Source organism: Colletes latitarsis, chromosome 4 (assembly GCF_051014445.1).
Source record: "Colletes latitarsis isolate SP2378_abdomen chromosome 4, iyColLati1, whole genome shotgun sequence".
NCBI classification, from domain to species: Eukaryota; Metazoa; Arthropoda; class Insecta; order Hymenoptera; family Colletidae; genus Colletes; species Colletes latitarsis.
Genome location: NC_135137.1, coordinates 8483397 through 8509177, shown reverse-complemented (window position 1 = coordinate 8509177; position 25781 = coordinate 8483397).

The following is a 25781-nucleotide window of genomic DNA, read 5'->3' as shown; positions in this document are numbered from 1 at the left end:
CGAAAGAGTCAATTAAACCTGGTTGCGATTAATATTTTAGAGGATAACGCCGGTTATGTCTGGGTTAGGTCTGGTATTTGCCCTCATCTGGCTCGTACCTTCGCATTTCTCGCATACTTGTTGGCCAGATCCTGGCCTTTTTCTGGCTAGGACCAAGTAGTAATGTGGGACCACACTGAAACAGTCAATTAAACCTGGATTGATTAATACTTTAGAGGACAACGCCGGTTATGTCTCGGTTAGGTCTGGTATTTGCCCTCATCTGGTTCGTACTTTCGCATTTTTCGCATACTTGAATGGCCAGATCCTGTCCTTTTTCTGGTTTGGATCACGTAGTAAAGTGGTACAATACTAAAACAGTCAATTAAACCTTGTTCCGATTAATATTTTAGAGGATAACGCTGGTTATGTCTGGGTTAGTTCTGGTATTTGCCCTCATCTAGCTCATACAATCGCATTTTTCGCATACTTGAATGACCAGATCCTGGGTTTTTTTGTGCTTAGGATCACGTATTTGTGGGGTGCCACATTGAAATAGTCAATTCAGCCTGGATTCGATCAATATTTTGGAGGATGAAACCGGTTAGATCTGGGTTGCGTCTGGTATTTGCCATCATCTAGCACATACTTTCGCATTCTTTGCATACTTGAATGGCCAGATACTGTCCTTTTTCTGGTTTGGATCACGTAGTAAAGTGGTACCACACTGAAACCGGCAATTAAACCTTGTTCCGATTAATATTTTAGAGAATAACGCTGGTTATGTTTGGGTTAGTTCTTGTATTTGCAATCATCTGCCTCATACTTTCGCATCCTTCGCATACTTGTTGGCCAGATCCTGAGTTTTTTTCTAGTCAGGATCACGTAGTAATGTGGTCCCACACCGAAACAGTCAATTATACCTGGTTGGGATTAATATTTTAGAGGATAACACCGGTTATGCCTGGGTTAGTTATGGTATTTGCAGTCATCTACCTCATACTTTCGCATTTTTCGCATATTTGTTGGCCAGATCCTGTCCTTGTTCTGGTTTGGATCACGTCGTACAGTGGTACCACACTGAAACAGTCAATTAAACCTGGTTGCGATTAATAATTTAGAGGATTACGCAGATTATGCCTGGGTTAGGTCTGGTATTTGCAATCATCTGCTCATACATTCGCATTTTTCTCATTCTCGTTGGCCAGATCCTGTCCTTGGTCTGATTTGGATCACGTCGTACAGTGGTACCACACTGAAACAGTCAATTAAACCTGGTTCCGATTAATAATTTAGAAGGGAACGCCGGTTATGCCTGGGTTAGGTCTGGTATGTGTCATCATCTAGCTCATAATTTCGCATTTTTTGCATACTTGAATGGCCAGATCCTGGGCTTTTTCAGGTTTGGATCACGTAGTAATGTGGTACCACACCGAAACAGTCAATTATACCTGGTTGCAATTAATATTTTAGAGGATAACGCCGGTTATGTCTGAGTTAGTTATGGTATTTGCAGACATCTACCTCATACTTTCGCATTTTTCTCATACTTGTTGGCCAGATCCTGGTTTTTTTTCTGGTTAGGATCACGTATTAATGTGGTGCCACACTGAAATAGTCAATTCAACCTAGATTCGATCAGTATTTTAGTGGATAACACCGGTGAGGTCTGGGTTAGGTTTGGCATTTGCCATCATCTAGCTCATACTTTCGAATTTTTCGCATACTTGTTGGCCAGATCCTTGGTCTCATTCTGGATAAGATCACGTATCAATGTGATACCACACTGAAACAGTCAATTAAACCTGGTTGCGATTATTATTTTGGAGGATAATACCGGTAAGGTCTGGGTTACGTCTGGTATTTGCAATAATCTTCCACATACTCTCGCATTTTTGGTATACTTGTTGGCCAGATCCTGCGCTTTTTCTGATTTGAATAACGTAGTAGTGTGGTACCACACTGAAACCGCCAATTAAACCTGGTTGCGATTAATATTTTATAGGATAACGCGAGTTATGTCTGGGGTAGTTCTGGTATTTGCAATCATCAGGCTCATACTTTCGCATTTTTCGCATACTTAAATAGCCAGATCCTGTCCTTTTTCTGGTTTGGATCACGTAGTAAAGTGGTACAACACAAAAACAGTCAATTAAACCTTGTTCCGATTAATATTTTAGAGGATAACGCTGGTTATGTCTGGGTTAGGTCTGGTATTTGCAATCATCTGCCTCATACTTTCGCATTTTTCGCGTACTTGTTGGTCAGATCCTGGGTTTTTTCTGGTTTGGATCACGTAGTAATGTGGTACCACACCGAAACAGTCATTTCAACCTGGTTGCGATTAATATTTTAGAGGATAATACCGGTTAGGTCAGGGTTACGTCTGGTATTTGCAATTATCTGGCTCAAACTTTCGCATTTTTCGCATACTTGTTGGCAAGATCCTGAGTTTTTTTCTAGTCAGGATCACGTAGTAATGTGGTCCCACACCGAAACAGTCAATTATACCTGGTTGGGATTAATATTTTAGAGGATAACGCCGGCTATGTCTGGGTTAGTTATGGTATTTGCAGTCATCTACCTCATACTTTCGCATTTTTCGCATACTTGTTGGCAAGATCCTGAGTTTTTTTCTAGTCAGGATCACGTAGTAATGTGGTCCCACACCGAAACAGTCAATTATACCTGGTTGGGATTAATACTTTAGAGGATAACACCGGTTATGTCTGGGTTAGGTATGGTATTTGCCATCATCTAGCTCATACTTTCGCATTTTTCGCTTACTAGAATGGCCATATCCCGGGCCTTTTCTGATTTGGATCGCGCTGTAATGTGGTACCACACCGAAACAGTCAATTAAACCTGGATTTGATCAAGACTTTAGAGGATAACACCGGTTATGTCTGGGTTACGTCTGGTATTTGCAATCATCGGGCTCATACTTTCACATTTTTCGCATACTTGAATGGCCAGATCCTGGGCCTTTTCCGATTTGGATCGCGTAGTAATGTGGTACCACAGTGAAACAGTCAATTAAACCTTGTTCCGATTAATATTTTAGAGAATAACGCTGGTTATGTCTGGGTTAGTTCTGGTATTTGCAATCATCTGCCTCATACTTTCGCATCCTTCGCATACTTGTTGGCCATATCCCGGGCCTTTTCTGATTTGGATCGCGCAGTAATGTTGTACCACACCGAAACAGTCAATTAAACCTGGATTTGATCAAGACTTTAGAGGATAACACCGGCTATGTCTGGGTTACGTCTGGTATTTGCAGTCATCAGGCTCATACTTTCACATTTTTCGCATACTTGAATGGCCATATCCCGGGCCTTTTCTGATTTGGATCGCGCAGTAATGTGGTACCACACCGAAACAGTCAATTAAACCTGGATTTGATCAAGACTTTCGTGGATAACACCGGTTATGTCTGGGTTAGGTCTGGTATTTGCAATCATCTGGCTCATACTTTCGCATTTTTCGCATACTTGTTGGTCAGATCCTGACCTTTTTCTGGTTTGGATCGCGTAGTAAAGTAGTACCACACTGAAACAGTCAATTAAACCTGGTTGCGATTAATAATTTAGAGGATAACGCCGGTAAGGTTTGTGTTAGGTCTGGTATTTGCAATAATCTGGCACATACATTTGCATTTTTCGCATACTTGTTGGTCAGATCCTGGGTTTTTTCTGGTTTGGATCACGTAGTAATGTGGTATCCCACCGAAACAGTAATTTCAACCTGGTTGCGATTAATATTTTAGAGGATAATACCGGTTAGGTCTGGGTTACGTCTGGTATTTGCAATAATCTGCTTCATACTTTCGCATTTTTTGCATACTTGAATGGCCAGATCCTGTCCTTTTTCTGGTTTGGATCACGTAGTAAAGTGGTACCACACTGAAACAGTCAATTAAACCTGGTTGCGGTTAATAATTTAGAGGATTACGCAGATTATGCCTGGGTTAGGTCTGGTATTTGCAATCATCTGCCTCATACTTTCGCATTTTTCTCATTCTCGTTGGCCAGATCCTGGACTTTTTCTGATTTGAATAACGTAGTAATGTGGTACCGCACTGAAATAGTCAATAAAACCTGGTTCCGATTAATAATTTAGAGGGGAACGCCGGTTATGCCTGGGTTGGGTCTGGTATTTGCAATCATCTGGCTCAAACTTTCGCATTTTACCGCATACTTGTTGGCAAGATCCTGAGTTTTTTTCTAGTCAGGATCACGTAGTAATGTGGTCCCACATCGAAACAGTCAATAATACCTGGTTGGGATTAATATTTTAGAGGATAACGCCGGTTATGTCTGGGTTAGTTATGGTATTTGCAGTTATCTAGCTCATAATTTCGCATTTTTCGCATACTTGAATGGCCAGATCCTGGGCTTTTTCACGTTTGGATCACGTAGAAATGTGGTTCCACACCGAAACAGTCAATTAAACCTGGTTCCGTTTAATATTTTAGAGGATAACGCCGGTCATCTCTGGGTTAGGTCTGGTATTAGTAATCATCTGGCTCATGCTTTCGCATTTTTCTCATTCTTGTTGGCCAGAACCTGGGCTTTTTCTGATTTGAATCACGTATTAAAGTGGTACCACACTGAAATAGTCAAATCAACGTGGGTTCGATCAATATTTTAGAGGATAATACCGGTTAGGTCTGGGTTACGTCTGGTATTTGCAATCATCTGCCTCATACTTTCGCATTTTTCGCATACTTGTTGGTCAGATCCCGGGTTTTTTCTAGTAAGGATCACGTAGTAATGTGGTCCCACACCGAAACAGTCAATTATACCTGGTTGGGATTAATATTTTAGAGGATGACGCCGGTTATGTCTGGGTTAGTTATGGTATTTGCAGTCATCTACCTCATACTTTCGCATTTTTCGCATACTTGTTGGCCAGATCCTGGTTTTTTTTATGGTTAGGATCACGTACTAATGTGGTGCCATACTGAAATAGTCAATTCAATCTAGATTCGATCAGTATTGTAGTGGATAACACCGGTGAGGTCTGGGTTAGCTTTGGTATTTGCCATCATCTAGCTCATACTTTCGAATTTTTCGCATACTTGTTGGCCAGATCCTTGGACTTTTTCTGGATAAGATCACGTACCAATGTGATACCACACTTAAACAGTCAATCAAACCTGGTTGCGATTATTATTTTATAGGATAACGCCGGTTAAATCTGGGTTAGGTCTGGTATTTGAAAACATCTGGCTCATACTTTCGCATTTTTCGCATACTTGTTGGTCAGATCCTGTGTTTTTCCTGGCTTGGATCACGGATTAAAGTGGTACCACACTGAAACAGTCAATTAGACCTGGTTGCGATTAATAATTTAGAGGATTACGCAGATTATGCCTGGGTTAGGTCTGGTATTTGCAATCATCTGGGTCATACTTTCGCATTTTTCTCATTCTCGTTGGCCAGATCCTGGGCTTTTTCTGATTTGAATCACGTAGTAATGTGGTACCGCACTGAAATAGTCAATAAAACCTGGTTCCGATTAATAATTTGGAGGGGAACGCCGGTTATGTCTGTGTTAGGTCTGGTATTTGCCCTCATCTAGCTCATAATTTCGCATTTTTCGCATACTTGAATGGCCAGATCCTGGGCTTTTTTAGGTTTGGATCACGTATGAATGTGGTACCACACCGAAACAGTCAATTAAACCAGGATTTGATCTATGCTTTAGAGGATAACACCGTATAGGTTTGTGTTAGGTCTGGTATTTGCAATCATCTGGCTCATACTTTCGCATTTTTCGCATACTTGTTGGTCAGATCCTGGGTTTTTTCTGGTTCGGATCACGTAGTAATGTGGTACCACACCGAAACAGTCATTTCAACCTGGTTGCGATTAATATTTTGGAGGATAATACCGGTATGGTCTGGGTTACGTCTGGTATTTGCAATAATATGCCTCATACTTTCGCATTTTTCGCATACTTGTTGGCAAGATCCTGAGTTTTTTCTGGTCAGGATCACGTAGTAATGTGGTCCCACACCGAAACAGTCAATTATACCTGGTTGGGATTAATATTTTAGAGGATGACGCCGGTTATGTCTGGGTTAGTTATGGTATTTGCAGTCATCTACCTCATACTTTCGCATTTTTCGCATACTTGTTGGCCAGATCCTGGTTTTTTTTCTGGTTAGGATCACGTAGTAATATGGTACCACACAGAAACAGTGATTTCAACCTGGTTGCGATTAATATTTTAGAGGATAATACCGGTTAGGTCAGGGTTACGTCTGGTATTTGCAATCATATGGCTCAAACTTTCGCATTTTTCGCATACTTGTTGGCAAGATCCTGAGTTTTTTCTGGTCAGGATCACGTAGTAATGTGGTCCCACACCGAAACAGTCAATTATACCTGGTTGGGATTAATATTTTAGAGGATGACGCCGGTTATGTCTGGGTTAGTTATGGTATTTGCAGTCATCTACCTCATACTTTCGCATTTTTCGCATACTTGAATGGCCATATCCTGGGCCTTTTCTGATTTGGATCGCGTAGTAATGTGGTACCACACCGAAACAGTCAATTAAACCTGGATTTGATCAAGACTATAGAGGATAACGCCGGTTATATCTGGTATACGTCTGGTATATGCAGTCATCTACCTCATACTTTCGCATTTTTCGCATACTTGTTGGCCAGATCCTAGTTTTTTTTCTGGTTTAGATCACGTATTGATGTGGTACCACACTGAAATTGTCAATTCAACCGAGATTCGATCAGTATTTTAGAGGATAACATCGGTGAGGTCTGGGTTAGGTTTGGTATTTGCCATCATCTAGCTCATACTTTCAAATTTTTCGCATACTTGTTGGCCAGATCCTTGGTCTTCTTTTGGATAAGATCACGTATCAATGTGATACCACACTTAAACAGTCAATTAAACCTGGTTGCGATTATTATTTTATAGGATAACGCCGGTTACATCTGGGTTAGGTCTGGTATTTGAAAACATCTGGCTCATACTTTCGCATTTTTCGCATACTTGTTGGTCAGATCCTGTGTTTTTCCTGGCTTGGATCACGTAGTAAAGTGATACCACACTGAAACAGTCAATTAAACCTGGTGGCGATTATTATTTTATAGGATAACGCCGGCTAAATCTGGGTTAGGTCTGGTATTTGAAAACATCTGGCTCATACTTTCCCATTTTTCGCATACTTGAATGGCCAGATCCTGTCCTTTTTCTGGTTCGGATCACGTAGTAAAGTGGTACCACACTGAAACAGTCAATTAAACCTGGTTGCGATTAATAATTTAGAGGATTGCGCAGATTATGCCTGGATTAGGTCTGGTATTTGCAATCATCAGCCTCATACTTTCGCATTTTTCTCATTCTCGTTGGCCAGATCCTGGGCTTTTTCTGATTTGAATCACGTAGTAATGTGGTACCGCACTGAAATAGCCAATAAAACCTGGTTCCGATTAATAATTTAGAGGGGAACGCCGGTTATGCCTGGGTTAGGTCTGGTATGTGCCATCATCTAGCTCATAATTTCGCATTTTTTGCATACTTGAATGGCCAGATCCTGGGCTTTTTCAGGTTTGGATCACGTAGAAATGTGGTACCACACCGAAACAGTCAATTAAACCTGGTTGGGATTAATATTTTAGAGGATAACGCCGGTTATGTCTGGGATAGTTATGGTATTTGCAGTCATCTACCTCATACTTTCGCATTTTTCGCATACTTGTTGGCCAGATCCTAGTTTTTTTTCTGGTTAGGATCACGTATTAATGTGGTGCCACACTGAAATAGTCAATTCAACCTAGATTCGATCAGTATTTTAGTGGATAACACCGGTGAGGTCTGGGTTAGGTTTGGCATTTGCCATCATCTAGCTCATACTTTCGAATTTTTCGCATACTTGTTGGCCAGATCCTTGGTCTTTTTCTGGATAAGATCACGTATCAATGTGATACCACACTGAAACAGTCAATTAAACCTGGTTGCGATTATTATTTTATAGGATAACGCCGGTTAAATCTGGGTTAGGTCTGGTATTTGAAAACATCTGGCTCATACTTTCGCATTTTTGGCATACTTGTTGGTCAGATCCTGTGTTTTTTCTGGCTTGGATCACGTAGTAGAGTGGTACCCCACCGAAGCAGTCAATTAAACCTGGATGGGATTAATATTTTTGAGGATAAAGCCGGTTATGTCTGGGTTAGGTCTGGTATTTGCAATCATCTGGCTCATACTTTCGCATTTTTCGCATACTTGTTGGTCAGATCCTGACCTTTTTCTGGTTTGGATCGCGTAGTAAAGTAGTACCACACTGAAACAGTCAATTAAACCTGGTTGCGATTAATAATTTAGAGGATAACGCCGGTAAGGTTTGTGTTAGGTCTGGTATTTGCAATAATCTGGCACATACATTTGCATTTTTCGCATACTTGTTGGTCAGATCCTGGGTTTTTTCTGGTTTGGATCACGTAGTAATGTGGTATCCCACCGAAACAGTAATTTCAACCTGGTTGCGATTAATATTTTAGAGGATAATACCGGTTAGGTCTGGGTTACGTCTGGTATTTGCAATAATCTGCTTCATACTTTCGCATTTTTTGCATACTTGAATGGCCAGATCCTGTCCTTTTTCTGGTTTGGATCACGTAGTAAAGTGGTACCACACTGAAACAGTCAATTAAACCTGGTTGCGGTTAATAATTTAGAGGATTACGCAGATTATGCCTGGGTTAGGTCTGGTATTTGCAATCATCTGCCTCATACTTTCGCATTTTTCTCATTCTCGTTGGCCAGATCCTGGACTTTTTCTGATTTGAATAACGTAGTAATGTGGTACCGCACTGAAATAGTCAATAAAACCTGGTTCCGATTAATAATTTAGAGGGGAACGCCGGTTATGCCTGGGTTGGGTCTGGTATTTGCAATCATCTGGCTCAAACTTTCGCATTTTACCGCATACTTGTTGGCAAGATCCTGAGTTTTTTTCTAGTCAGGATCACGTAGTAATGTGGTCCCACATCGAAACAGTCAATAATACCTGGTTGGGATTAATATTTTAGAGGATAACGCCGGTTATGTCTGGGTTAGTTATGGTATTTGCAGTTATCTAGCTCATAATTTCGCATTTTTCGCATACTTGAATGGCCAGATCCTGGGCTTTTTCACGTTTGGATCACGTAGAAATGTGGTTCCACACCGAAACAGTCAATTAAACCTGGTTCCGTTTAATATTTTAGAGGATAACGCCGGTCATCTCTGGGTTAGGTCTGGTATTAGTAATCATCTGGCTCATGCTTTCGCATTTTTCTCATTCTTGTTGGCCAGAACCTGGGCTTTTTCTGATTTGAATCACGTATTAAAGTGGTACCACACTGAAATAGTCAAATCAACGTGGGTTCGATCAATATTTTAGAGGATAATACCGGTTAGGTCTGGGTTACGTCTGGTATTTGCAATCATCTGCCTCATACTTTCGCATTTTTCGCATACTTGTTGGTCAGATCCCGGGTTTTTTCTAGTAAGGATCACGTAGTAATGTGGTCCCACACCGAAACAGTCAATTATACCTGGTTGGGATTAATATTTTAGAGGATGACGCCGGTTATGTCTGGGTTAGTTATGGTATTTGCAGTCATCTACCTCATACTTTCGCATTTTTCGCATACTTGTTGGCCAGATCCTGGTTTTTTTTATGGTTAGGATCACGTACTAATGTGGTGCCATACTGAAATAGTCAATTCAATCTAGATTCGATCAGTATTGTAGTGGATAACACCGGTGAGGTCTGGGTTAGCTTTGGTATTTGCCATCATCTAGCTCATACTTTCGAATTTTTCGCATACTTGTTGGCCAGATCCTTGGACTTTTTCTGGATAAGATCACGTACCAATGTGATACCACACTTAAACAGTCAATCAAACCTGGTTGCGATTATTATTTTATAGGATAACGCCGGTTAAATCTGGGTTAGGTCTGGTATTTGAAAACATCTGGCTCATACTTTCGCATTTTTCGCATACTTGTTGGTCAGATCCTGTGTTTTTCCTGGCTTGGATCACGGATTAAAGTGGTACCACACTGAAACAGTCAATTAGACCTGGTTGCGATTAATAATTTAGAGGATTACGCAGATTATGCCTGGGTTAGGTCTGGTATTTGCAATCATCTGGGTCATACTTTCGCATTTTTCTCATTCTCGTTGGCCAGATCCTGGGCTTTTTCTGATTTGAATCACGTAGTAATGTGGTACCGCACTGAAATAGTCAATAAAACCTGGTTCCGATTAATAATTTGGAGGGGAACGCCGGTTATGTCTGTGTTAGGTCTGGTATTTGCCCTCATCTAGCTCATAATTTCGCATTTTTCGCATACTTGAATGGCCAGATCCTGGGCTTTTTTAGGTTTGGATCACGTATGAATGTGGTACCACACCGAAACAGTCAATTAAACCAGGATTTGATCTATGCTTTAGAGGATAACACCGTATAGGTTTGTGTTAGGTCTGGTATTTGCAATCATCTGGCTCATACTTTCGCATTTTTCGCATACTTGTTGGTCAGATCCTGGGTTTTTTCTGGTTCGGATCACGTAGTAATGTGGTACCACACCGAAACAGTCATTTCAACCTGGTTGCGATTAATATTTTGGAGGATAATACCGGTATGGTCTGGGTTACGTCTGGTATTTGCAATAATATGCCTCATACTTTCGCATTTTTCGCATACTTGTTGGCAAGATCCTGAGTTTTTTCTGGTCAGGATCACGTAGTAATGTGGTCCCACACCGAAACAGTCAATTATACCTGGTTGGGATTAATATTTTAGAGGATGACGCCGGTTATGTCTGGGTTAGTTATGGTATTTGCAGTCATCTACCTCATACTTTCGCATTTTTCGCATACTTGTTGGCCAGATCCTGGTTTTTTTTCTGGTTAGGATCACGTAGTAATATGGTACCACACAGAAACAGTGATTTCAACCTGGTTGCGATTAATATTTTAGAGGATAATACCGGTTAGGTCAGGGTTACGTCTGGTATTTGCAATCATATGGCTCAAACTTTCGCATTTTTCGCATACTTGTTGGCAAGATCCTGAGTTTTTTCTGGTCAGGATCACGTAGTAATGTGGTCCCACACCGAAACAGTCAATTATACCTGGTTGGGATTAATATTTTAGAGGATGACGCCGGTTATGTCTGGGTTAGTTATGGTATTTGCAGTCATCTACCTCATACTTTCGCATTTTTCGCATACTTGAATGGCCATATCCTGGGCCTTTTCTGATTTGGATCGCGTAGTAATGTGGTACCACACCGAAACAGTCAATTAAACCTGGATTTGATCAAGACTATAGAGGATAACGCCGGTTATATCTGGTATACGTCTGGTATATGCAGTCATCTACCTCATACTTTCGCATTTTTCGCATACTTGTTGGCCAGATCCTAGTTTTTTTTCTGGTTTAGATCACGTATTGATGTGGTACCACACTGAAATTGTCAATTCAACCGAGATTCGATCAGTATTTTAGAGGATAACATCGGTGAGGTCTGGGTTAGGTTTGGTATTTGCCATCATCTAGCTCATACTTTCAAATTTTTCGCATACTTGTTGGCCAGATCCTTGGTCTTCTTTTGGATAAGATCACGTATCAATGTGATACCACACTTAAACAGTCAATTAAACCTGGTTGCGATTATTATTTTATAGGATAACGCCGGTTACATCTGGGTTAGGTCTGGTATTTGAAAACATCTGGCTCATACTTTCGCATTTTTCGCATACTTGTTGGTCAGATCCTGTGTTTTTCCTGGCTTGGATCACGTAGTAAAGTGATACCACACTGAAACAGTCAATTAAACCTGGTGGCGATTATTATTTTATAGGATAACGCCGGCTAAATCTGGGTTAGGTCTGGTATTTGAAAACATCTGGCTCATACTTTCCCATTTTTCGCATACTTGAATGGCCAGATCCTGTCCTTTTTCTGGTTCGGATCACGTAGTAAAGTGGTACCACACTGAAACAGTCAATTAAACCTGGTTGCGATTAATAATTTAGAGGATTGCGCAGATTATGCCTGGATTAGGTCTGGTATTTGCAATCATCAGCCTCATACTTTCGCATTTTTCTCATTCTCGTTGGCCAGATCCTGGGCTTTTTCTGATTTGAATCACGTAGTAATGTGGTACCGCACTGAAATAGCCAATAAAACCTGGTTCCGATTAATAATTTAGAGGGGAACGCCGGTTATGCCTGGGTTAGGTCTGGTATGTGCCATCATCTAGCTCATAATTTCGCATTTTTTGCATACTTGAATGGCCAGATCCTGGGCTTTTTCAGGTTTGGATCACGTAGAAATGTGGTACCACACCGAAACAGTCAATTAAACCTGGTTGGGATTAATATTTTAGAGGATAACGCCGGTTATGTCTGGGATAGTTATGGTATTTGCAGTCATCTACCTCATACTTTCGCATTTTTCGCATACTTGTTGGCCAGATCCTAGTTTTTTTTCTGGTTAGGATCACGTATTAATGTGGTGCCACACTGAAATAGTCAATTCAACCTAGATTCGATCAGTATTTTAGTGGATAACACCGGTGAGGTCTGGGTTAGGTTTGGCATTTGCCATCATCTAGCTCATACTTTCGAATTTTTCGCATACTTGTTGGCCAGATCCTTGGTCTTTTTCTGGATAAGATCACGTATCAATGTGATACCACACTGAAACAGTCAATTAAACCTGGTTGCGATTATTATTTTATAGGATAACGCCGGTTAAATCTGGGTTAGGTCTGGTATTTGAAAACATCTGGCTCATACTTTCGCATTTTTGGCATACTTGTTGGTCAGATCCTGTGTTTTTTCTGGCTTGGATCACGTAGTAGAGTGGTACCCCACCGAAGCAGTCAATTAAACCTGGATGGGATTAATATTTTTGAGGATAAAGCCGGTTATGTCTGGGTTAGGTCTGGTATTTGCAATCATCTGGCTCATACTTTCGCATTTTTCGCATACTTGTTGGTCAGATCCTGACCTTTTTCTGGTTTGGATCGCGTAGTAAAGTAGTACCACACTGAAACAGTCAATTAAACCTGGTTGCGATTAATAATTTAGAGGATAACGCCGGTAAGGTTTGTGTTAGGTCTGGTATTTGCAATAATCTGGCACATACATTTGCATTTTTCGCATACTTGTTGGTCAGATCCTGGGTTTTTTCTGGTTTGGATCACGTAGTAATGTGGTATCCCACCGAAACAGTAATTTCAACCTGGTTGCGATTAATATTTTAGAGGATAATACCGGTTAGGTCTGGGTTACGTCTGGTATTTGCAATAATCTGCTTCATACTTTCGCATTTTTTGCATACTTGAATGGCCAGATCCTGTCCTTTTTCTGGTTTGGATCACGTAGTAAAGTGGTACCACACTGAAACAGTCAATTAAACCTGGTTGCGGTTAATAATTTAGAGGATTACGCAGATTATGCCTGGGTTAGGTCTGGTATTTGCAATCATCTGCCTCATACTTTCGCATTTTTCTCATTCTCGTTGGCCAGATCCTGGACTTTTTCTGATTTGAATAACGTAGTAATGTGGTACCGCACTGAAATAGTCAATAAAACCTGGTTCCGATTAATAATTTAGAGGGGAACGCCGGTTATGCCTGGGTTGGGTCTGGTATTTGCAATCATCTGGCTCAAACTTTCGCATTTTACCGCATACTTGTTGGCAAGATCCTGAGTTTTTTTCTAGTCAGGATCACGTAGTAATGTGGTCCCACATCGAAACAGTCAATAATACCTGGTTGGGATTAATATTTTAGAGGATAACGCCGGTTATGTCTGGGTTAGTTATGGTATTTGCAGTTATCTAGCTCATAATTTCGCATTTTTCGCATACTTGAATGGCCAGATCCTGGGCTTTTTCACGTTTGGATCACGTAGAAATGTGGTTCCACACCGAAACAGTCAATTAAACCTGGTTCCGTTTAATATTTTAGAGGATAACGCCGGTCATCTCTGGGTTAGGTCTGGTATTAGTAATCATCTGGCTCATGCTTTCGCATTTTTCTCATTCTTGTTGGCCAGAACCTGGGCTTTTTCTGATTTGAATCACGTATTAAAGTGGTACCACACTGAAATAGTCAAATCAACGTGGGTTCGATCAATATTTTAGAGGATAATACCGGTTAGGTGTGGGTTACGTCTGGTATTTGCAATCATCTGCCTCATACTTTCGCATTTTTCGCATACTTGTTGGTCAGATCCCGGGTTTTTTCTAGTAAGGATCACGTAGTAATGTGGTCCCACACCGAAACAGTCAATTATACCTGGTTGGGATTAATATTTTAGAGGATGACGCCGGTTATGTCTGGGTTAGTTATGGTATTTGCAGTCATCTACCTCATACTTTCGCATTTTTCGCATACTTGTTGGCCAGATCCTGGTTTTTTTTATGGTTAGGATCACGTACTAATGTGGTGCCATACTGAAATAGTCAATTCAATCTAGATTCGATCAGTATTGTAGTGGATAACACCGGTGAGGTCTGGGTTAGCTTTGGTATTTGCCATCATCTAGCTCATACTTTCGAATTTTTCGCATACTTGTTGGCCAGATCCTTGGACTTTTCTGGATAAGATCACGTACCAATGTGATACCACACTTAAACAGTCAATCAAACCTGGTTGCGATTATTATTTTATAGGATAACGCCGGTTAAATCTGGGTTAGGTCTGGTATTTGAAAACATCTGGCTCATACTTTCGCATTTTTCGCATACTTGTTGGTCAGATCCTGTGTTTTTCCTGGCTTGGATCACGGATTAAAGTGGTACCACACTGAAACAGTCAATTAGACCTGGTTGCGATTAATAATTTAGAGGATTACGCAGATTATGCCTGGGTTAGGTCTGGTATTTGCAATCATCTGGGTCATACTTTCGCATTTTTCTCATTCTCGTTGGCCAGATCCTGGGCTTTTTCTGATTTGAATCACGTAGTAATGTGGTACCGCACTGAAATAGTCAATAAAACCTGGTTCCGATTAATAATTTGGAGGGGAACGCCGGTTATGTCTGTGTTAGGTCTGGTATTTGCCCTCATCTAGCTCATAATTTCGCATTTTTCGCATACTTGAATGGCCAGATTCTGGGTTTCTGTCTGGTTAGAATCACGTATTAAAGTGGTACCACACTGAAATAGTCAAATCAACCTGGGTTCGATCAATATTTTAGAGGATAATACCGGTTAGGTCTGGGTTACGTCTGGTATTTGCAATCATCTGGCTCATACTTTCGCATTTTTCGCATACTTGTTGGTCAGATCCCGGGTTTTTTCTAGTAAGGATCACGTAGTAATGTGGTCCCACACCGAAGCAGTCAATTATACCTGGTTGGGATTAATATTTTAGAGGATGACGCCGGTTATGTCTGGGTTAGTTATGGTATTTGCAGTCATCTACCTCATACTTTCGCATTTTTCGCATACTTGTTGGACAGATCCTGGCTTTTTTTCTGGTTAGGATCACGTACTAATGTGGTGCCATACTGAAATAGTCAATTCAATCTAGATTCGATCAGTATTGTAGTGGATAACACCGGTGAGGTCTGGGTTAGCTTTGGTATTTGCCATCATCTAGCTCATACTTTCGAATTTTTCGCATACTTGTTGGCCAGATCCTTGGACTTTTTCTGGATAAGATCACGTACCAATGTGATACCACACTTAAACAGTCAATCAAACCTGGTTGCGATTATTATTTTATAGGATAACGCCGGTTAAATCTGGGTTAGGTCTGGTATTTGAAAACATCTGGCTCATACTTTCGCATTTTTCGCATACTTGTTGGTCAGATCCTGTGTTTTCCTGGCTTGGATCACGAAGTAAAGTGGTACCACACTGAAACAGTCAATTAGACCTGGTTGCGATTAATAATTTAGAGGATTACGCAGATTATGCCTGGGTTAGGTCTGGTATTTGCAATCATCTGGGTCATACTTTCGCATTTTTCTCATTCTCGTTGGCCAGATCCTGGGCTTTTTCTGATTTGAATCACGTAGTAATGTGGTACCGCACTGAAATAGTCAATAAAACCTGGTTCCGATTAATAATTTGGAGGGGAACGCCGGTTATGTCTGTGTTAGGTCTGGTATTTGCCCTCATCTAGCTCATAATTTCGCATTTTTCGCATACTTGAATGGCCAGATCCTGGGCTTTTTCAGGTTTGGATCACGTATGAATGTGGTACCACACCGAAACAGTCAATTAAACCAGGATTTGATCTATGCTTTAGAGGATAACACCGTATAGGTTTGTTTTAGGTCTGGTATTTGCAATCATCTGGCTCATACTTTCGCATTTTTCGCATACTTGTTGGTCAGATCCTGGGTTTTTTCTGGTTCGGATCACGTAGTAATGTGGTACCACACCGAAACAGTCATTTCAACCTGGTTGCGATTAATATTTTGGAGGATAATACCGGTATGGTCTGGGTTACGTCTGGTATTTGCAATAATATGCCTCATACTTTCGCATTTTTCGCATACTTGTTGGCAAGATCCTGAGTTTTTTCTGGTCAGGATCACGTAGTAATGTGGTCCCACACCGAAACAGTCAATTATACCTGGTTGGGATTAATATTTTAGAGGATGACGCCGGTTATGTCTGGGTTAGTTATGGTATTTGCAGTCATCTACCTCATACTTTCGCATTTTTCGCATACTTGAATGGCCATATCCTGGGCCTTTTCTGATTTGGATCGCGTAGTAATGTGGTACCACACCGAAACAGTCAATTAAACCTGGATTTGATCAAGACTATAGAGGATAACGCCGGTTATATCTGGTATACGTCTGGTATATGCAGTCATCTACCTCATACTTTCGCATTTTTCGCATACTTGTTGGCCAGATCCTAGTTTTTTTTCTGGTTTAGATCACGTATTGATGTGGTACCACACTGAAATTGTCAATTCAACCGAGATTCGATCAGTATTTTAGAGGATAACATCGGTGAGGTCTGGGTTAGGTTTGGTATTTGCCATCATCTAGCTCATACTTTCAAATTTTTCGCATACTTGTTGGCCAGATCCTTGGTCTTCTTTTGGATAAGATCACGTATCAATGTGATACCACACTTAAACAGTCAATTAAACCTGGTTGCGATTATTATTTTATAGGATAACGCCGGTTACATCTGGGTTAGGTCTGGTATTTGAAAACATCTGGCTCATACTTTCGCATTTTTCGCATACTTGTTGGTCAGATCCTGTGTTTTTCCTGGCTTGGATCACGTAGTAAAGTGATACCACACTGAAACAGTCAATTAAACCTGGTGGCGATTATTATTTTATAGGATAACGCCGGCTAAATCTGGGTTAGGTCTGGTATTTGAAAACATCTGGCTCATACTTTCCCATTTTTCGCATACTTGAATGGCCAGATCCTGTCCTTTTTCTGGTTCGGATCACGTAGTAAAGTGGTACCACACTGAAACAGTCAATTAAACCTGGTTGCGATTAATAATTTAGAGGATTGCGCAGATTATGCCTGGATTAGGTCTGGTATTTGCAATCATCAGCCTCATACTTTCGCATTTTTCTCATTCTCGTTGGCCAGATCCTGGGCTTTTTCTGATTTGAATCACGTAGTAATGTGGTACCGCACTGAAATAGCCAATAAAACCTGGTTCCGATTAATAATTTAGAGGGGAACGCCGGTTATGCCTGGGTTAGGTCTGGTATGTGCCATCATCTAGCTCATAATTTCGCATTTTTTGCATACTTGAATGGCCAGATCCTGGGCTTTTTCAGGTTTGGATCACGTAGAAATGTGGTACCACACCGAAACAGTCAATTAAACCTGGTTGGGATTAATATTTTAGAGGATAACGCCGGTTATGTCTGGGATAGTTATGGTATTTGCAGTCATCTACCTCATACTTTCGCATTTTTCGCATACTTGTTGGCCAGATCCTAGTTTTTTTTCTGGTTAGGATCACGTATTAATGTGGTGCCACACTGAAATAGTCAATTCAACCTAGATTCGATCAGTATTTTAGTGGATAACACCGGTGAGGTCTGGGTTAGGTTTGGCATTTGCCATCATCTAGCTCATACTTTCGAATTTTTCGCATACTTGTTGGCCAGATCCTTGGTCTTTTTCTGGATAAGATCACGTATCAATGTGATACCACACTGAAACAGTCAATTAAACCTGGTTGCGATTATTATTTTATAGGATAACGCCGGTTAAATCTGGGTTAGGTCTGGTATTTGAAAACATCTGGCTCATACTTTCGCATTTTTGGCATACTTGTTGGTCAGATCCTGTGTTTTTTCTGGCTTGGATCACGTAGTAGAGTGGTACCCCACCGAAGCAGTCAATTAAACCTGGATGGGATTAATATTTTTGAGGATAAAGCCGGTTATGTCTGGGTTAGGTCTGGTATTTGCCATCATCTACCTGATACTTTCGCATTTTTCGCATACTTGAATGGCCATATCCCGGGCTTTTTTTGGATTGGATCACGTAGTAATGTGGTACCCCACCGAAACAGTCATTTCAACCTGGTTGCGGTTAATATTTTAGAGGATAACGCCGGTGATGTCTGGGTTACGTGTGGTATTTGCCCTCATCTAGCTCATACTATAGCCTTTTTCGCATACTTGAATGACCAGATCCTGGGTTTTTTTCTGCTTAGGATCGCGTATTTGTGGGGTCCCACACTGAAATAGTCAATTCAGCCTGGATTCGATCAATATTTTGGAGGATGAAACCAGTTAGATCTGGGTTGCGTCTGGTATTTGCCATCATCAAGCTCATACTTTCGCATTTTTTGCATACTTGAATGGACAGATACTGTCCTTTTTCTGGTTTTGTATCACGTAGTAAAGTTGTACCACACCGAAACAGTCAATTAAACCTGGTTCCGATTAATATTTTAGAGGATAACGCCGGTTATCTCTGGGTTAGGTCTGGTATTTGTAATCATCTGGCTCATGCTTTTGCATTTTTCTCATTCTTGATGGCCAGATCCTGGGTTTTTTCTGGTTCGGATCACGTAGTAGTGTGGTACCACAACGAAACAGTCATTTCAACCTGATTGCGATTATTATTTTGGACGATAATACCGGTAAGGTCTGGGTTACGTCTGGTATTTGCAATAATCTTCCTCATACTTTCGCATTTTTGGTATACTTGTTGGCCAGTTCCTGCGCTTTTTCTGATTTGAATAACGTAGTAGTGTGGTACCACACTGAAACCGCCAATTAAACCTGGTTGCGATTAATATTTTATTGGATAACGCGAGTTATGTCTGGGGTAGCTCTGGTATTTGCAATCATCAGGCTCATACTTTCGCACTTTTCACATACTTAAATAGCCAGATCCTGTCCTTTTTCTGGTTTGGATCACGTAGTAAAGTGGTACAACACAAGAACAGTCAATTAAACCTTGTTCCGATTAATATTTTAGAGGATAACGCTGGTTATGTCTGGGTTAGGTCTGGTATTTGCAATCATCTGGCTCATACTTTCGCATTTTTCGCATACTTGTTGGTCAGATCCTGGGTTTTTTCTGGTTTGGATCACGTAGTAATGTGGTACCACACCGAAACAGTCATTTCAACCTGGTTGCGATTAATAATTTAGAGGATTACGCAGATTATGCCTGGTTTAGGTCTGGTATTTGCAATCATCTGCCTCATACATTCGCATTTTTCTCATTCTCGTTGGCCAGATCCTGGGCTTTTTCTGATTTGAATCACGTAGTAATGTGGTACCACACCGAAACAGTCAATTAAACCTGGTTCCGATTAATATTTCAGGGGATAACGCCGGTTATCTCTGGGTTAGGTCTGGTATTTGCAATCATCTGCCTCATACTTTCGCATCCTTCGCATACTTGTTGGCCAGAACCTGGGTTTTTTTCTGGTTAGGATCACGTATTAAACTCGTACCACACTGAAATAGTCTATTCAACCTGGGTTCGTTCAATATTTTAGAGGCTAACACCGGTTAGGTCTGGGTTACGTCTGGTATTTGCAGTCATCTTCCTCATACTTTCGCATTTTTCGCATACTTGAATGGCCAGATCCTGTCCTTTTTCTGGTTTGGATCACGTAGTAAAGTGGTACCACACTGAAACAGTCAATTAAACCTGCTTGCGATTAATAATTTAGAGGATAACGCCGGTAAGGTTTGTGTTAGGTCTAGTATTTGCAATAATGTGGCTCATACTTTCGCATTTTTCGCATACTTGTTGGTCAGATCCTGTCATTTTCTGGTTTGGATCAGGTAGTAAAGTGGTACCACACTGAAACAGTCAATTAAACCTGGTTGCGATTAATAATTTAGAGGATAACGCCGGTAAGGTTTGTGTTAGGTCTGGTATTTGCCATCATCTACCTGATACTTTCGAATTTTTCGCATACTTGTTGGTCAGATCCCGGGTTTTTTCTAGTATGGATCACGTAGTAACGTGGTACCACACCGAAACAGTCATTTCAACCTGGTTGCGATTAATATTTTAGAGGATAATACCGGTTAGGTCAGGGTTACGTCTGGTATTTGCAATCATCTGGCTCAAGCATTCGCATTTTTCGCATACTTGTTGGCAAGATCCTGAGTTTTTTTCTGGTCAGGATCACGCAGTAATGTGGTCCCACACCGAAACAGTCAATTATACCTGGTTGGGATTAATATTTTAGAGGATAACGCCGGCTATGTCTGGGTTAGTTATGGTATTTGCAGTCATCTACCTCATACTTTCGCATTTTTCGCATACTTGTTGGCCAGATCCTGGTTTTTTTTCTGGTTAGGATCACGTACTAATGTGGTGCCATACTGAAATAGTCAATTCAATCTAGATTCGATCAGTATTGTAGTGGATAACAACGGTGAGGTCTGGGTTAGGTTTGGTATTTGCCATCATCTAGCTCATACTTTCGACTTTTTCGCATACTTGTTGGCCAGATCCTCAGTCTTTTTCTGTATAAGATCACGTACCAATGTGATACTACACATAAACAGTCAATCAAACCTGGTTGCGATTATTATTTTATAGGATAACGCCGGTTAAATCTAGGTTTGGTCTGGTATTTGAAAACATCTGGCTCATACTTTCACATTTTTCGCATACTTGTTGGTCAGATCCTGTGTTTTTCCTGGCTTGGATCATGTAGTAAAGTGGTACCCCACCGAAACAGTCAACTAAACCTGGTTGGGATTAATATTTTTGAGGATAACGCCGGTTAAATCTGGGTTAGGTCTGGTATTTGAAAACATCTGGCTCATACTTTCGCATTTTTCGCATACTTGTTGGTCAGATCCTGTGTTTTTCCTGGCTTGGATCACGTAGTAAAGTGGTACCCCACCGAAACAGTCAATTAGACCTGGTTGGGATTAATATTTTTGAGGATAACCACGGTTAAATTTGTGTTAGGTCTGGTATTTGAAAACATCTGGCTCATACTTTCGCATTTTTCGCAAACTGGTTGGTCAGATCCTGGGTTTTTTCTGGTTTGGATCACGTAGTAAAGTGGTACCCCACCGAAGCAGTCAATTAAACCTGGTTGGGATTAATATTTTTGAGGATAATGCCGGTTAAATCTAGGTTAGGTCTGGTATTTGAAAACATCTGGCTCATACTTTCGCATTTTTCGCATAATTGTTGGTCAGATCCTGTGTTTTTCCTGGCTTGGATCACGAAGTAAAGTGGTACCACACTGAAACAGTCAATTAAACCTGGTTGCGATTAATAATTTAGAGGATTACGCAGATTATGCCTGGGTTAGGTCTGGTATTTGCAAACATCTGCGTCATACTTTCGCATTTTTCTCATTCTCGTTGGCCAGATCCTGGGCATTTTCTGATTTGAATCACGTAGTAATGTGGTACCGCACTGAAATAGTCAATAAAACCTGGTTCCGATTAATAATTTGGAGGGGAACGCCGGTTATGCCTGGGTTAGGTCTGGTATTTGCCATCATCTAGCTTATAATTTCGCATTTTTCGCATACTTGAATGGCCAGATCCTGGGCTTTTTCAGGTTTGGATCACGTAGGAATGTGGTACCACACCGAAACAGTCAATTAAACCAGGATTTGATCTATGCTTTAGAGGATAACACCGTATAGGTTTGTGTTAGGTCTGGTATTTGCAATCATCTGGCTCATACTTTCGCATTTTTCGCATACTTGTTGGCCAGATCCTGGGTTTCTGTCTGGTTAGAATCACGTATTAAAGTGGTATCCCACCGAAACAGTCATTTCAACCTGGGTTCGATTAATATTTTAGAGGATAATACCGGTTAGGTCTGGGCTACGTCTGGTATTTGCAATAATCTGCCTCATACTTTCGCATTTTTTGCATACTTGAATGGCCAGATCCTCTCATTTTCTGGTTTGGATCACGTAGTAAAGTGGTACCACACTGAAACAGTCAATTAAACCTGCTTGCGATTAATAATTTAGTGGATAACGCCGGTAAGGTTTGTGTTAGGTCTGGTATTTGCAATCATCTGGCTCATACTTTCGCATTTTTCGCATACTTGTTGGCCAGATCCTGGGTTTCTGTCTGGTTAGAATCACGTATTAAAGTGGTACCACACTGAAACAGTCAATTAAACCTGGTTGCGATTATTATTTTATAGGATAACGCCGGTTAAATCTGGGTTAGGTCTGGTATTTGAAAACATCTGCCTCATACTTTCGCATCCTTCGCATACTTGTTGGCCAGAACCTGGGTTTTTTTCTGGTTAGGATCACGTATTAAACTCGTACCACACTGAAATAGTCTATTCAACCTGGGTTCGTTCAATATTTTAGAGGCTAACACCGGTTAGGTCTGGGTTACGTCTGGTATTTGCAGTCATCTTCCTCATACTTTCGCATTTTTCGCATACTTGAATGGCCAGATCCTGTCCTTTTTCTGGTTTGGATCACGTAGTAAAGTGGTACCACACTGAAACAGTCAATTAAACCTGCTTGCGATTAATAATTTAGAGGATAACGCCGGTAAGGTTTGTGTTAGGTCTAGTATTTGCAATAATGTGGCTCATACTTTCGCATTTTTCGCATACTTGTTGGTCAGATCCTGTCATTTTCTGGTTTGGATCACGTAGTAGAGTGGTACCCCACCGAAGCAGTCAATTAAACCTGGATGGGATTAATATTTTTGAGGATAAAGCCGGTTATGTCTGGGTTAGGTCTGGTATTTGCCATCATCTACCTGATACTTTCGCATTTTTCGCATACTTGAATGGCCATATCCCGGGCTTTTTTTGGATTGGATCACGTAGTAATGTGGTACCCCACCGAAACAGTCATTTCAACCTGGTTGCGGTTAATATTTTAGAGGATAACGCCGGTGATGTCTGGGTTACGTGTGGTATTTGCCCTCATCTAGCTCATACTATAGCCTTTTTCGCATACTTGAATGACCAGATCCTGGGTTTTTTTCTGCTTAGGATCGCGTATTTGTGGGGTCCCACACTGAAATAGTCAATTCAGCCTGGATTCGATCAATATTTTGGAGGATGAAACCAGTTAGATCTGGGTTGCGTCTGGTATTTGCCATCATCAAGCTCATACTTTCGCATTTTTTGCATACTTGAATGGACAGATACTGTCCTTTTTCTGGTTTTGTATCACGTAGTAAAGTTGTACCACACCGAAACAGTCAATTAAACCTGGTTCCGATTAATATTTTAGAGGATAACGCCGGTTATCTCTGGGTTAGGTCTGGTATTTGTAATCATCTGGCTCATGCTTTTGCATTTTTCTCATTCTTGATGGCCAGATCCTGGGTTTTTTCTGGTTCGGATCACGTAGTAGTGTGGTACCACAACGAAACAGTCATTTCAACCTGATTGCGATTATTATTTTGGACGATAATACCGGTAAGGTCTGGGTTACGTCTGGTATTTGCAATAATCTTCCTCATACTTTCGCATTTTTGGTATACTTGTTGGCCAGTTCCTGCGCTTTTTCTGATTTGAATAACGTAGTAGTGTGGTACCACACTGAAACCGCCAATTAAACCTGGTTGCGATTAATATTTTATTGGATAACGCGAGTTATGTCTGGGGTAGCTCTGGTATTTGCAATCATCAGGCTCATACTTTCGCACTTTTCACATACTTAAATAGCCAGATCCTGTCCTTTTTCTGGTTTGGATCACGTAGTAAAGTGGTACAACACAAGAACAGTCAATTAAACCTTGTTCCGATTAATATTTTAGAGGATAACGCTGGTTATGTCTGGGTTAGGTCTGGTATTTGCAATCATCTGGCTCATACTTTCGCATTTTTCGCATACTTGTTGGTCAGATCCTGGGTTTTTTCTGGTTTGGATCACGTAGTAATGTGGTACCACACCGAAACAGTCATTTCAACCTGGTTGCGATTAATAATTTAGAGGATTACGCAGATTATGCCTGGTTTAGGTCTGGTATTTGCAATCATCTGCCTCATACATTCGCATTTTTCTCATTCTCGTTGGCCAGATCCTGGGCTTTTTCTGATTTGAATCACGTAGTAATGTGGTACCACACCGAAACAGTCAATTAAACCTGGTTCCGATTAATATTTCAGGGGATAACGCCGGTTATCTCTGGGTTAGGTCTGGTATTTGCAATCATCTGCCTCATACTTTCGCATCCTTCGCATACTTGTTGGCCAGAACCTGGGTTTTTTTCTGGTTAGGATCACGTATTAAACTCGTACCACACTGAAATAGTCTATTCAACCTGGGTTCGTTCAATATTTTAGAGGCTAACACCGGTTAGGTCTGGGTTACGTCTGGTATTTGCAGTCATCTTCTTCATACTTTCGCATTTTTCGCATACTTGAATGGCCAGATCCTGTCCTTTTTCTGGTTTGGATCACGTAGTAAAGTGGTACCACACTGAAACAGTCAATTAAACCTGCTTGCGATTAATAATTTAGAGAATAACGCCGGTAAGGTTTGTGTTAGGTCTAGTATTTGCAATAATGTGGCTCATACTTTCGCATTTTTCGCATACTTGTTGGTCAGATCCAGTCATTTTCTGGTCAGGATCACGCAGTAATGTGGTCCCACACCGAAACAGTCAATTATACCTGGTTGGGATTAATATTTTAGAGGATAACGCCGGCTATGTCTGGGTTAGTTATGGTATTTGCAGTCATCTACCTCATACTTTCGCATTTTTCGCATACTTGAATGGCCATATCCTGGGCCTTTTCTGATTTGGATCGCGTAGTAATGTGGTACCACACCGAAACAGTCAATTAAACCTGGATTTGATCAAGACTATAGAGGATAACGCCGGTTATATCTGGTATACGTCTGGTATATGCAGTCATCTACCTCATACTTTCGCATTTTTCGCATACTTGTTGGCCAGATCCTCAGTCTTTTTCTGTATAAGATCACGTACCAATGTGATACTACACATAAACAGTCAATCAAACCTGGTTGCGATTATTATTTTATAGGATAACGCCGGTTAAATCTAGGTTTGGTCTGGTATTTGAAAACATCTGGCTCATACTTTCACATTTTTCGCATACTTGTTGGTCAGATCCTGTGTTTTTCCTGGCTTGGATCATGTAGTAAAGTGGTACCCCACCGAAACAGTCAACTAAACCTGGTTGGGATTAATATTTTTGAGGATAACGCCGGTTAAATCTGGGTTAGGTCTGGTATTTGAAAACATCTGGCTCATACTTTCGCATTTTTCGCATACTTGTTGGTCAGATCCTGTGTTTTTCCTGGCTTGGATCACGTAGTAAAGTGGTACCCCACCGAA